This window comes from Arachis ipaensis, chromosome B2 (genome assembly GCF_059453495.1).
Source record: "Arachis ipaensis isolate K30076 ecotype BB chromosome B2, ASM5945349v1, whole genome shotgun sequence".
NCBI classification, from domain to species: domain Eukaryota; kingdom Viridiplantae; phylum Streptophyta; class Magnoliopsida; order Fabales; family Fabaceae; genus Arachis; species Arachis ipaensis.
The window spans coordinates 8,167,449-8,178,807 of record NC_142437.1 but is presented as its reverse complement, the minus strand read 5'-3'; positions in this window follow the sequence as shown (position 1 = coordinate 8,178,807).

Sequence of the window (11,359 nt, the reverse complement as noted above, 5' to 3'; positions counted from 1 at the left end):
TTTATACATATATTTAATAAATTTTATACACATAAATTAATATACTTTACATTCATATTGATTATAATTTACACATATAAATTAATAAAATTTGTTCATCTTAAAGATTTTTTGTAAAAATATACATAAAAAATATGACATGTAATAATAAATTTTTTTAAATGCTTTTGGTGTTTGTTAGTTGTTGAAAGTTTTGAAACTGGTGTATTTACAGCACATTTTTAATTATAAATAAATTGAGAAAGAAATAAATTATATTTTAGAGTATTTATTATATTTTAAAATATTGTTTTCCAAACTCGTTTTCCCTTTTATCCATTTCCTTATTCGTTTCATTTAAAGGGATTTAAGAAAAACCTACTATGTATATTAAAATATATTATTTGTATTCTAAAATTAATTATTATAATTAGTTATTGATATATTTGTATATAAAATTATAAATATATATATAGTTTAATTTATTTTTAATATATATTATATTTTAATATATATATTTTATATATTAATAATTGAGTTTGATAGTTAATTTTGATATTCACATAGTATTATAATATATATATATATATATATATAACTCTATTTTTTATAAAAAAGTTGCAGAGACTTGTCTCTTTGTTATTTTGTTTTATTTGATACGGGAACGTGTATCTTACTATCTTTATTTTGTAAGAGTTTCTCGTGGATGGTTATTCCGTGAAAAAATTTAACTCACAGATTTCTTCTAATATATTCTATGTGCTTATTACATACATACACGCTAGTACTAGTGGAAAATTATTTGCCGTGTTTAATTATGTTGTGGATATAAACCCTAATTTCACTAAAAGTATATATATTTTAGTTATGAAATGTGACATTAATCAGGTCGAATTTGTCTTAAATATGAATCGGATACAAAAATCATACGAATAATGCTAGGTAGATAAAAAAAACAGTCAGAATTATTTGGTCCAAATCTAGTTTAAAATAGAGCTGATTCTTGCGTGCTCCTAGTTAATAATATTGTTGTTAAAAAAGAAGATTAAATGAGTAAAATAATAAAATTAAATCAACTTAACTTTTATTGAATTGAACTTAAAATATTATGTATATTATCTAAATAAGCATAATGTCAAATAGACAAAAAAAAAAGTCAAAACTTACTATATTTAATATTTATTAATTGTTACAACAATTAATAAATTTTACATAAAATAAGTTTGGACTGTTTTTTGCTAATATTTTTGTTACTAAACATTTTCGCTAAACAAAATATAATTGAATTTAATTCAACTTTTATTTTGTATCATCATAATAAATTTGAATCCTCTAAATTTTAGATTTTTACTTTAGAAGATAAAATGAGATCTTTCATTATTTAATGTTTTCTCTCTCATATTTTTTTTCTATCTATAAAATAAATAATAATAAATTATATTTTACTCTTTAAAATAAAATTCAAAATTTAGAATATCCAGATTTCATCATAATAATATGAAAACATTATATTTAATTTTTGGTCCAAGTGAATTGATTATGGATTACCCCCATCAAGCTCTTAATTAGCTCTTTGAGAATTTTTAGAAATACATATATAGCTCACACGCCAAAAGCTTTTACTCTATTGTGTAAATATTCATATAGATGGATAAATAATGTGTTTGAGTTTGCACTTTGTATTATTATTCGTGTGTAACCATGAGTGGTTATTTGACTTCATGCTTTCTTCCTTTTCTTTTGAATTCTTTATATATTAAACAAAAGAAAAACTAAACACAACTTTTCTCTCTCACTCTCTAGCTTTCTATTTATTAAATTTTTTTTCCTTAGATAAATCTATATGCCATGTTACAAAGAACCATTGGCCCACAGGACATATTATTTCCTCCTATTAGAGAGATTTTTAATTTTAAGATCTTATGGAATTCTTTATGCACTTATTTAATTTCGTGTGTTTATATTTAATAGGGACATTGCATATTTGATATTAAAACCTTAAAAGTGTATTTGACGTTAGATATTACTAATATATTTTGGAAATTTCATATGACTGTATGGGTTTATATTTAAACTTCTCAAAATTGATCTGTAAAGTCTTAAAGCAACACAAGTTGCAAACTTGCAATATTTAGTTTGATAGCATGTATTATTTTTTTGAGAAAATAACAAATCGATCCTTGAATTTTTGGCCTACAGACATTTAGGTCTCTAAAAATTTAGAAATATATTTAAGTCTCTAACTTTTTTAAAATTTGGACACATCGATCTATGAGTTTAATTTGTCCAATTTTAAAAACTCTCTTACATGTACATTTATATTAACCAGGTCAATACAACAGGAGTTACGTTTAAATTTTTTTGTTGGGTTTGACAGACCTAAGTGAACATGAGGAATCGATATGTCCAAATTTTAAAAAGGTCAGAAACTTAAATATATTTTCAAATCTTCAAAAACTTAAATGTCCTTAAAAGGTCAAGTACCTATTTGTCCTTTTCTCTATTTTTTTTAACATATGATTGCAGCTTTTCTAGCTTTTGATATTACAAATTGCATAGACATCTATATTAAATTCGTCTATTAAAACACATGTTGGAATCGAATTACTTTCTTCATGGATGGTGTAAACCCAATTATTCCAAAACTCCTTTAATTTGTACTTTCCCTTAAAAAATTGGATAAGATATAGCTTTTAAAAAAAAATTGTTGCATGGAATATATAGAATGTCGTGTTTTAGTAATATCAAATTGCACAAATTTTAACTAGTTATTTATATTAGAAATTGATGGCTAAAGTAATATGTTTGTTTACTATTTAAAACCATAATTAACTGAAACTATTAATTAAAACGAACATTAGATATATAATTATTTGTGTGTCTTTATCTAACAATTTAAATTTTTGAATATCTGATTTTATAATATGATATCAAATGGATAATACTAGGTAGACAAAAAATACAGTCAAAACTTGCCTTATTTAACATTCATTAATTATCGCAACAATTAATAAATACTAAATAAGATAAATTATGGCTGTTTTTGGCTAATTTTTTTTATTACCAAACATTTTGGGATGCTTGTTATCTCTGAAAAAATAAAAATACATTGCCAAAAAAGCATCTCAAAAAAATAATACGTGGATGCGATATCTTGACATAGAATTATCGCTTTAGTGAATAGTTTGTAAATATTTTAATAATAAGTTTTTAAGGAATATGAAATTACGAAAAATAGAGACATAGAGTGATGGATATATAACCAAACATGTCAAAATTTCTTTGGAAAAAAAAAAAAAAAAAGTTATGTGCCAAAAGAGGCAAGAAGAAAAACATGTGAATTCATCAAGATAGTACGAATTTTACCGTGTGCCATCAGTAGTCATGACCTTAATTATTAGTCTTGTTATTACAATATTTATGGAAAATAAAGCTTTCTGCTTACTCATTTAATAATTTATATAGTACAATAAAATATAGTACATATCAATATAATTAGGGTTTAGTTGTTATTATTAGTAATTGAAATTTTATTTTAAATAAATGTACGATAACTACATTACAGAAACTTAAATTTTTTCATGCTTTTTATAAAAAAAAGTAATTGATAATTATTTTTAATTACAGTATTTTTTATTCTAATAAGTTAAAAATTAATTTTTCGTAAATCTAAATTTTATTTAAAAAATTATATTATTATTAGCTATTAAATTATAATATTTATTTAAGTAGACGAGTAAATTAATTATTTAGTCAATTAAAATTAATTTTTAAGTGGTATTTTTAATATATATTTTTGAAAAAGATGTTAGCTAAACCCATTTAATAAGGGATTCAAGGTGAAGCTTTCTTTCTCATTTATGACGTGTTTGTTTGTGTCAACAATCCCAACAGAAAAACAAGACACAAAGGTATGCCTATAAAAATCAACAATATCTTTGCTTACGGCCCCTCATGAAAGGCACACACGAGATAGAGCACATGTATGCGCACCAAACAGCTCCGATCTTCAAGTTTTGTATTCTAGCTTTTGGAATTTTCTGAATAATCATTTGGATATTTAATGGTTAATATATATATATATATATAGTGTCAAGGATCATCTCTTCCATAATATCAAGTTCTTAGTCACAGAAAACATGTGAATAATTGTTAAAAAATGTCATATGAATATTAAAATTAGTTATTATATATTTATGTATAAATATATATTGTTTAATTTATTTTTAATGTGTATTTGTATTTTAATATATATTTTATATACTGACTGATTTTGGTATACGTCTAGCATAGTCATCGTAATTGTTATATTTAATAGATCTTCTAATTGATTGTATATGATAACTTTTTTAAAAATATTATTTGCATACCAAAATCAATTACCATATATATATATATATATATATATATATATATATATATATATATATATATATATATAGTTTAATTCATTTTTAATATATATTTAATATTTTTATGTGTATTCTATATTAGTAACTGATTTTAATGTATGTTGGTTAATTTTTTTAAATTTAAAGTGTTCTTAGATAATAATACATACATTTATTTATAAATTTTTTTGTCTAATATACAGTTCAAGGCTTTGAAATAAGTGATTTTATGGTTAACAAGTTTAAAATTAAAAAATTCAAATTCAAATTTTTTAAAAAATTTTAATACCAAATCAATAATTATATATAGTACATATCCGATATAATACATTTATGGGAACACAATATCTGTTTTTGTCAAGACAAAATAATTATTGTTTTTTATTTCTCCCATTCATAATCGTGCCCAAAAACAGTTGGAAGAAAATTAAATCTGATTGATCATGACAACCCAACCTCTGCTTCTATAGTCAACTATTCATAAATAAAAGTATCATACAATTTTTTTAAAATGGGGTATCTATAAAAATATTGATCCACTTATTAAGTTATTATGGTAATAACTATACATGCCACCATTAACTCCATAATTTAATTGATGATTAGGTTATCATATTTCAAAGAAACTTCCCTTCTCCCTTGAACGACCAAGAGTACGTATTTAGGCCAAGTCATATATTGTTTTAAATACGTATCTATTCTATTATATAAAAATCGAATTTCTGTACTTAATGATGAAGCTGATGTGGCATCACTACAGGACAAGCATTGAATGGCGGCGGTTTTTCTGCCGAATTGCGGCGGTTCTGAACCGCCGCCAAACAGATTGCCAGCGGAGCATCATCCGCAGTGCATAAGGGCACGGGAGTTACATTTTGCGGCGGTTACCAGCAACCGCTGGCATAACCGCCGCGAATCTGCGGTTTCGCGTCAAACACATTAGTAGCGGTTTATAACCGCCGCAGTTTTAACAGTTGGAATTTAATAAAAATTGATTTGCGGCAGTTTTAGAACCGACGCTATTTGAGGCTTCGTTTTTTTAATATTTTATTCCCGGCGGGTTGAAACCGCCGCTATTCTGAACTTTTTTTTTTCCCGTAATTTTACATACCTGGTCCTTTTTTCTTAAACTAATTTTAATTTAAAGATTCTTAACGTTACTTAAATTTTGTTATTTTTTATATTTTATATGTTTTTTTCCATCTTTCTTAATTAAAGAATATTAAACTTTTTTTTTTTATAAAAGTATGCACTATGGAAAAAAAAGTCTAATTATATTTAACTGCAAAGCAATCTAAAATGTCTATTTTAATAATGTCAATAACGTATTTCAATAGTCATCCAAAAAGGTAAAGTACTTGGCTAATACTTAATGCCCCATATTTAACATAATCAAAACATGTACTGAAAATCTAAGTATCACCTAAATCCTAATATCTATGTTCCTCCATGTTTGTCCAAAGAATTCATCCGTGCAGCGATGTCTGGAGGCAGCTCCCCACATTGCTGTTGGAAGATATATACAACAAATTCGAAGCGGTTCAGATTGCACGGCCGATATCCAGGGAGGTTTAGCGGTACCTGCCAGACCGCCGCGGATCTCTGCCAGGATCTTGTAAACTAGCGGCGTTTTTAGCTAGGGCCGTTGTTTCTCCGCCGCTAGGCTCCGCATTTGCTGTAGTGCATGCTCCAAAAAGTATTATTCGATTTAATTATTTTAACTCATTCAATACAATTTATTGCAACGACTTAATGATTTCAACTACTTGATTTGATTAAATATTTAAATATCAATATAATTTAATATAATTTATATTACTTAATTAATTATACTACATTAATTGTAATTCGTTATATTAGTAAATTGATTTTTTTATTTATGAAGTCTAAAATAAAATAAATAATTTATTGTTTATTCTAATTAAATTTATTAAATTTAATTATATATTATATATGAATTAATGTTAATTTATAAATTATTTTATATTATAATATTCAATAAAATAAATTGTAAATTACTTTAAATTATATACGCACGGAAAAATGGATTTAAATGTGGTTTATATAGTATAGATAGTATTTAATTAAGTATGGTACATTTTTAAGTGTTTGATATGACTTAATTATATCAACTAATTAATTTGATTAGATGTTTAAATATCAATATAATTTATTATAGTATATAATACTTGATTAATTTTACTACATTAATTGTAATTCATTATATTAGTTAATTGGTTTATTCATTTATAAAGTCTGAAATAAAATAAATAATTTGTTGTTTATTCTAATTGAATTCATTAAATTTAATTATACTATATATAAATTAAAGATAATTTATAAATCACCTTATTTCCTTAGCCTTTTATATTCCGTGGATTGTTAAGTTTTAAGTTTTATATTTCCGTAAATAAAAGTAATATAAGGCAAAACTTTCTTCATTCTAAACGGAATTATTCTATATATTATTAACTAATATCATTAGATTTGATTTATTAAAAATATAAAATAATTTTATATAACAAATTATTAATTAAACTCGTTCTAAAACGTAAGCAAAATAAATTAATTTCCTAGGCGGCCCAATGTAGATTCATGATTTATTCAACAATCAAACAAATAGTAGAACTTGTGAATTGTAATAAAAAGGGAATAAAAAAGTAGGGCCCACACCATGTTGGCTTGCTTGCCTCCATTGCATCTTAACAAAACATGGGCTTATGGAGACTAATCCCGATTCCAATCTGGGCAGATAAAAAACCTATTCGGATCTCATACAATTTATTTCAACCTGCACCCAAAGTCCTCTTTTAGTCTTTTTGGGTCTTCTCTCTCTCAGCGAGCAAGCATATACGCCAGCAATGGAGAATGACGTCTTGGCACTGACAACTTCAGAACGGCAAAGATGAGAAGACTGGTTGCTCATACAGCGACGGAATGATGACGGGGTTGTGCCGGCGAGGAGGTCGACGACGATCAGAGATGCTAATATGACCAGAGAGGTTAGATAGTGGACCGGCAAGAGACTTTCACTGATATTGTTGTCGTTTAGATTGCCGTCGCACCGGGATGCTCCCTATCTGTAACTGATGGAGGTGAGCTATTGCAAGGAAGGCATGGATTCATATCTTATTTTCATACCCCTTTTTCACTCAGTACATTTTGATTTGCCAGTATTTATGATGTAGAATAAGTGTTTTATTTTTAATTCAAATCTTTTTTCGTTTTTTAAATCATCAAGACATATTTTTTCTTCTTTTGGATTATGGAGGATATGTGATTTTGGATGCACTCCGATTTTAAAATGGTTTACTCGAAAATATACCTATTCTTAGTTGCTATAAAAACCTAAGAGGCGTGATCCTACAATCTTACCATGCGTACTTGCTAGAATTTACGTTTTCTCTTATTTTTTCACTAAATAAAAAATTATTAGGCGATATGATTTGTTGGAGATGATTGCACCGCCAAATAAATGTTGAAAGATTCATGTTAGAATAATCAGACTTTGGTCTTTACCGAGATTCAAAGACCCCAAATCCATTAGCTCTATTGAAATGGTGTTGATGGATGAGTAGGTACTTCTAATTTTATTCATGCACACAATTGTTTCTCTGTTTTCATACACTTAGTCCCATATTTGTATGATTCTCACCTCATAATTGTCATAATTTCAACCTCAGCAGTTTCTGCTTTTCTTGAGACTATTCATTCAAAAATAGAATAAGAATATAACCCAGTTCTTTCCTGCAAGAAAACATAAGCTTTTCATCATAAAAAAAGATTCTACAGTAAAAAACAGATTTAATATGTAGCTTATGTTGTATTCGGCCAATAAAGAGAGGGATTGGGAGACTTTTAGCAAGATTTTCATAGACAGTTATATAAAATTATAAATTTTAGCTTGCAAAGACATGCACTAATGCCAAGATACATAATCACTAAATAATGCAGATTAGATATAAGAGTTTATGCCGACTAAAAACAACAAAATTTGAGTCACTCTTGCTTTCACATCCTAAAAAAGCATAATGTATATCTTTGATAAGAAATAATAAGTACATCACAACAAAATTGAGAATCAGATTATTTCTTACTTCTTTGTTTATTATTCTCATCTTGAAGACTTAAATTTTCTCCTCCCGTATGGGTGACAACTAACAAGAGAGGTTTGTATTAGAAAAGTTTGTGCCAAACATCCAGTGACAGATCCAGAAAATTTTGATAGTGGGGGCAAAATTTATATAACATCATAATAATTTTTATAATAAAAATAATATGTGTATATAAATATTAAATATTAAATTATCTATTAATCATTATATATCTGTGTATAAATATATGTATTGTTTAACTTATTTTTAATGTGTATTTTATATTTTAATATATATTTTATACAAATAATTATTTTTTATGTACATATAACATGATTATTGTTATGATTATATTTTATTATGGTAAAATATGATTAGCCTTCAAAATATCTAATATATAAATTACAATAATAAAATAGTAATTTAAATAATAATATATAATTTAAAATTCTATTATTTTAGGTTTTATATTTTAAAAAATTAAATAATTTTTTTCTTAACACTACCATCAAAATTTCTTTCTTTTTATATATATTACTAAATAATTATTTAAAAATTCACTTCCTAACACAATTAGAAGTCGACTCTTATTGATATTTATAGTTAAAAAAGTTCTTTCAATTAATACAGTTACTTTGCAAAAATTAAAGCTAATTTAAAAAGAAGAGAAATAATATTCTTTTGAGTTGATTTTTAAAAAAGAATACTAATTTTGTTTAAATTTGAGAATTGATTATTTTAACGAATTTCTAATATAAAATTTTTAAATTGACGATTAAGTACTAAAAGTAGAGTAAAAATTTATTGTGGGGTCAAATTTAATAATCTAATGGGGCAAATAAATATTATTATCATATACTATTCAAAAAAATTTCAAATTGTAGTGGGGGCGCTTGCCCCCACACCCGTGTACGTAGAACCGTCCCTGCAAGCATCTCTAGATAGTGTTAACAGTTGGGAAATAAGCAATATAGCCTCCACTGATTTAACATTCAAAATTCTAGACTAAATCAATCACATTAAACAAAGATGTATATGGAGGGAAAAAAAGAGAGAAAAATAATAAGAGCATGACTAACGCATATGTATGATTGTCGTTAATCTTAACCCTCTTTTACATAACACTTAATTCTCATGCATGATTGTCATCACAATTTTTTTCTTTTTAATACCTATGGTTAAAAAATAAATCAAAAGTTTTCTCAACCTGTTTTTCATATGAGTTGCGTGAAAAAAAAGTCAAGTACAAAAATTTTATACTCAAGTGAAAGTCACTAAACAATAAAATTAGTCATTTTAAATTAAATATTTTAGTTATTATGTTAATATATAATTAAATTTTTGTGTAAAATATAATGATAGTATACATTAAAGTATTAAATATTTGAATCCATTATATGCATATTCTTCCTTTTGGGTGAATATAAATCTGTTAGTTAATACTTAATACTTAATATTTTAGAATTAAATCATATTTTTAATTTATTCAGTTATTTTTGTTGAAAGAAATATTTTATATAAATTTTATTTGTTTATTTAGTTGGACCTTATTGGTACTGTGTGTAGAAAGTGAATAATAAAATATTTTGCTTTGTGAAAAAAATAGGGAACAACTATGCATACTTCTGTAAATAAGGATCTGATATCTGTATTCGAATCATTGATATCGGAGGGAGCTGTGCATGTTTTTACATACTTTAGAGTTAGCAATAACTGTGGATTGTACCGCACAACATCACATCATTTTTTATTATTTTTTCAAAAAAGAACTACTGTCTTATCCTCTTTCTGTGATGCAATACCGTTATATGGTATTAAGTTGGTCCCTTTTAGAAAAATTATAGGATACTCTCCTCAACATCCTTTTCTGGTTGGTAAGTGTATGATTTATGGCAAGTACATAAGTTAATTTTTCTTTTGTTTTTATGACAAAATATCACTAAGACGGGTGATTTGTGCACAATCTTCTGTTTGATATTTATTTTAGACGTTGCTAGAGTTATGACTGGTGTAGAGGGTGAGAAGAAATATGTGAAGGATGGCAAACTTATTGACATGTTGGTCATTCATATTGAGAATGACGGGTGCATTTTTTCGATGCCCTTACTCAGCACTTAATATGTTTATACTCATTTGTCTTTTTCAATTTTCAGATGTTTGCACTATAGAGTTTCAAAAGAGAGGACTTCCGCATGCACATATCATTTAATTCATGAGTATCGAGTTCAAGCCACAAACACCAGATGACATAGACAAACATATAACAGCTAAGATTCCTGATGAAAATGAAAGGCCAAATCTACATGGAGCTGTTCAAAATTACATGGTACATGGTCCATGTGGTCCGTACAACAAGAATTCACCTTGCATGAAGAATGGATCCTGTTCAAAGTTTTATCCCAAAGAGTTTAGACAGCGAGCACTCATTGATGAAGCCGGGTTTCCCAAATATAGGCGTACTCATAACGGTCGAACAGTGAAGAAAAGGGAATGTGTACTAGACAATAAGTTCATTATTGCTTATAATCCAGAACTGTTGCTCAAGTTTGGGTGTCACATAAATGTGGAATACACATGCCAAACAAGTTCTATTAAGTATCTGTTTAAGTATGTACATAAGGGCAATGACCACATAACAACTACCCTATACAACGCTGATGATCCGTCAGAAGCCACACAAGTTGTTGACAAAATTAGGAATTACTACGATTGTAGGTACATTTCGGCATGTGAGGCAGTCTGGTTTATTTGGATACAAAATCCAATAGAAAAAACCATTTGTGATTAGACTTCCATTCTATTTGGAGGATGAGCAACCTGTGGTTTATGGTGAAACTTCTAATGTGAATGATATCATTGAAAGAGCAATATCTCAAGTCCATGTTTTTGGGATAG